Source organism: Portunus trituberculatus, chromosome 25, assembly GCF_017591435.1.
Source record: "Portunus trituberculatus isolate SZX2019 chromosome 25, ASM1759143v1, whole genome shotgun sequence".
Classification (NCBI taxonomy): Eukaryota; Metazoa; Arthropoda; class Malacostraca; order Decapoda; family Portunidae; genus Portunus; species Portunus trituberculatus.
In genome coordinates, this window is record NC_059279.1 from 4,296,308 (window position 1) to 4,301,066 (window position 4,759).

Here is a 4,759-nt window from a genome sequence, read left to right on the forward strand (position 1 = left end):
CCTCTTCTCTTCCTCTCTCCCATCCCTTTCTCCTGTCTCTCTCTCTCTCTCTCTCCCTTTCTCCTGTCACTCTCCTCCCTCCCTCCTCTCCCAGGCTCAATAGAATCGCATCATCACCGCCAGAATGCTGACAAGTTCTATCTGATCTTGAAAGCAAAGGCACCTCATCTTAGACGCAAAAGAATATGTACCTTTTTCTGAATATTCACTCTAATACCTTAAATATTTATCTGTGAATATTTGTCTTGTTTTTTTTTTTTTTACTTTCTCTCTGCCTCTTTTTCTTTTTTTTTTTTTTTTTTCTTTATTTCTTTTCTTTTTTTTCATTTTTTATCCCTTTATTCGAAAATATCTGTTTCTTGTTCTTCTTTCTTTTTCTTTTCCTCATTCTAGTTCTCTTTTCGTCTATCTTGCTTTTTTTTTTTTTTTTTTTTTTTTGAGAGAGAGAGAGAGAGAGAGAGAGAGAGAGAGAGAGAGAGAGAGAGAATGCCAGGAAAAGAATAAATCAAGGGAACTAAATCTTAAGAACGCGTTGCTTTCGGTAAGATTTCATTTCACTCCGCGTCTGGCTAAGTCTTGCATATATCACGTCCTGGGATAGGCAGAGGAAGGCATTTCCGATACGAGGCCTCTTGCGGCAGACACAGGGACGGTAGACGAGGCAGTGGCAAAGGGAGACACAAGTAGAAAGTTGACAGAAGTTAAATTAGTTAATGGGCGAAGAGGAGACTAAGGAAAGATAGAAGGAATGAGGAGATAGTAAAGTTGATTGGGGAATTTAAGATATATTTGTTAGAGAAGGGAAACGTAGACGCAGAAGTTAAGAGACAGGTATAGAAAGTGGACGGAAGATAGATTAGTTGATGGGCGAGGAAGAGAGTAGGGAAAGATAGAAGGAATGAAAAGATATTAGTAGAGCGTTGATTGGGGGTAAATTTAAAGTTATATTTGTTAGTGAAGGGAAACGTAGACGCAAAAGTTAAGAGACAGAAATAGAAAGTGGACAGAAATTGTATCAGCTAGTGAAGTAGAGACTTAGGAAAGATAGGAATGAAATAAAAGTAGAGAGTGAATGGGGAAAATATTTAACCCCTTCGAAACTGGGACACATTTTTATCTTGAGACATGTGTACGCTTAGACCATTTTATTAACATAAGGAAGAGTCTATGGAGGTCAGAAGATTAATGGCCACTGCCCTACTTTTTTAATCCCCCACATAAGTTTCCGAAGCTGTGTGAAATCACCAAATAATAAGCAAAATAAATATGGAAACGCGTCCTGCTATTGAAGGGCTTAAAGTTATATATGTCAGTGAACGGAGAAATAGATGAAATTAAAAGAAAGAAACGGATGGAGGCATTAACATAAATTAGTTAGTGAACTGAGTTGATCATACTAAAATTAGTTAGAAAAATAAATAAGACAGTTAAGCAGAGTACAATACAATATTCCTTCGCATTTGAGCAGAAAAACGGTACTAGAATTAAAATAGGAAGAATTAGCTCGGATATTGTGACCTGTCTATACGTAGCGTGTGTGTGTGTGTGTGTGTGTGTGTGTGTGTGTGTGTGTGTGTGTGCAGCGAGGCAATATTAGGTGGGGTCACGTTTCCTCCTCGTGTGGGTGAATAGGAAGTGAGTTCTTGGCGTAATTGTCGGCCTGAGCACACAGCTGAAACACACGAGAGACCTGAAAGTCCTTAAGTGTTCACCAGTGGCTTGCTTCTCCTTCCTTTGTTTTCCTCTCACGCTTTCCTCTTCTGACTCCTCCTCCTCCTCCTCCACCTCCTCCTCCTCCTCCTCCTCTTCCTCCTCCTCCTCCTCCTCCTCCTCCTCATCCTCATCCTCTCTTCTTTACTGCACCTGTTACTGGAGTCTTAGTTTTCTTATTAGTTCTCCGTCTGTCTGTCTTTCTTTCTCTCGCTGGTTTGGTTTAAGTGGGTGTTTGTGGGTGGGTGGGTGGGTGGGTGGGTTTGTAGTTTTGTTTATTTGTTTGGAGTGGTATATGTTTGTTTGTCTGTTTGTCTGTCTGTTTGCTTGTTTTTTTCTGTTTGTGGATGCTTTTGTGTGATTATTTGTATGTGTGTGGGGGCAGGGTGTGTAATCTTTCATTTTCTCTCTCTCTCTCTCTCTCTCTCTCTCTCTCTCTCTCTCTCTCTCTCTCTCTCTCTCTCTCTCTCTCTCTCTCTCTCTCTCTCTCTCTCTCTCTCTCTCTCTCTCTCTCTCTCTCTCTCTCTCTCTCTCTCTTTCTCTCTCACTAACTCATTCACTCACCCATTCTTTCCATCCTTCGTCTTCGTACCCTCATAGTGTCCTTGCGTCACTGTGTGTGTGTGTGTGTGTGTGTGTGTGTGTGTGTGTGTGTGTGTGTGTGTGTGTCTCCCCCCCTCTTAGTCTCCTTCTCAGCGTCTCTGTACCCAAAACACAGAAGTCCTTCACTAATCCACCGAAAGCTTGCTTCAGGAGCCTTGACTCCCCCGAGGTAGCGTTGGCTGGCGTGGCTTGAGAACCATTGTGCTCGGGGCTTCTCACTACCTGCGACATGGGGCTGCCCGATCTACGCGTTAAATCCCTCAAGTAATTATTGGAAGTGGGGACAGGTAAGCAACTGTGACCTCCCTTGCGACGCGTTTTGAGGCGAAATTACGTATGTACCTTGTGACCAGGGAGGCTATCCAAGTACCTACCAGGCCTTTCTTCTTGTTCTGCTGCCTGTGTGTTTGTTTCCTTCATCATGGAGACACTGCAGGACAAGATACGACAGGACAAGGGTGAGGCAAGGCAAGACAAGAAAAGAGAAGGGAAGATAAGACAAATCAAATCAAGAAACGCAGGCATACTGAAGGAAGGTAGGACAAGGAGAGGCAAGGCAAGGCAAGATAAGGCAAGGCAAGGCAAGGCAAGGCAAGGCAAGGCAAGGCAAAGCAAGAAAGGAGAAGAGAAGACAAATCAACCGTAGAAAGGCAGGCATACTGAAGGAAGAGGACAAGGAAAGACAAAACAAGGCAAGATTAGGATAGATAAGGCAAGGCAAGACAAGGCAAGACAAGGCAAGACTGGAAAGAAAAAGGAAAGTTAAGACAGATCAACCTAAGAAAGGAAGCCATGCATACTGAAGGAAACAGGACAAGGAGAGACAAGGCAAGGCAAGGCAAGATAAGAAAGGAGAATGGAAGATATAAGGCAAATCAAGCCAAGAAACCTAAGCATACTGAAGGAAAGCAGGACAAGGAGAGACATGGAAAGGCAAGGCAAGGCAAAGCAAAGCAAAGCAGGTCATTCGTTAAGCGTGTCTCATCAGAGTGGTAAATGCAGCGTGGAGGGACGAGGTGTGACGTGGTGCGGGCTCAGTGCGCGGTCCAATCAGAGCCACGTCATCATGAGGTGCGAGAGCGATGCTGGAAGTCACGGAGGGGAAAGAGAAGAGGAGTGGTTCCAATAGCGCTGCCAGATCGTCAGGGTGCTTAAGAGGAAGAGGCAAGCGATGAGGAAGAGGTGAAGTGTGTGTTGTAATCTTCCTTCCCTCCTTCACAAGTAACACAGTACTCCAAGGAATGTGTTTGTTTAGTCACGGTGGAAAATGAGTTGTTTTGATAGTGTTGCCAGATCTAGAGGCGCTTAGAAAGATGCACATGGCGAGAAAGAGAAGGAAATGAAGTACTTTTTTAATCATGTTCGTTATTAGTATTATTGGGAGATATATGGAATGATTCAGGCAGTGTCGGCAGGAGAACGAGAAGGAGAAGGTTGTGTGTGATATAATCTTCCCTTCTTCTTTCTATCACCAGTGCTATTAATAGTATTCCAGGGTCTGTGTTTGTCTAGTTACGCTTTGTTATGAATGGGAAGTATTTCATAACCACCTATCATCATATGTTTGTTCAGTCACAGTCTAGTCACTTCAGGAAAAAAGAAGTGTTTAAAGAGAAGAAATTGATAAGGAGGTAGTGTTATAATTTCTCATTGTTGTTATGTATTCATTCGCCGTTTTAGTCACGTCAGGAAGGCGAGAAGTGTTTAAAGAGACGAAAAGGAGAAGGAGAAAGTATTATAATCTCTCATCGTTGTTTTTATGCATTCATTCAGTCGTTTTAGTCACTTCAGGAAGGCGAAAAGTGTTTAAAGAGACGAAAAGGAGGAGAAAGTGTGTCATCATCTCTCATTATTGTTATCACGTATTCATTCCACATTTCAGTCACTTCAGGAAGGCAAAAAAGTGTTTAAAGAGACGAAAATGAGAAGGAGGCAGCATTATAATCTCATTCCACATTTTAGTCACTTCAGGAAGGCAAGAAATGCGCAAAGGAACGACGCTCACAAAGGAGGAGTGTAGCAGTGAAGTGAAGGATGTTTGCTCTTCCTCCCTCTATTCATATTTCAAGGAGTACGTTTCTTAATTAACCAAACAAGGAGCGTCGAGAAAAGAGGCGTGGATTGAGAGGAGGCTGACGAAAAGGAAAAGTGCGAAGTGTGTTTACTGTTTTTCCCCCTCCTTCATCTCTCATGTTAATTAGTGAGACAAGCGGGAATCGATCTGAGAGGAGACAAAAGAAGAGAAGTGTGGCAGTGGAGTGATGTGTGTTTAAAGCTTCCTCGCCTCTTCATCAGTCATATTAATTAGGAAAACAAACAGGGATTGATCTGTTTGGGAAGTCAGAAGGCAGGTTTGGGATGAGAGAAACGGGGAGGTAGATTAATAAGAGTGATTGTTTTTTTCCTTCCTTCTTTCAGTGGCGCTTCGTAAACATTTGTCAACGGA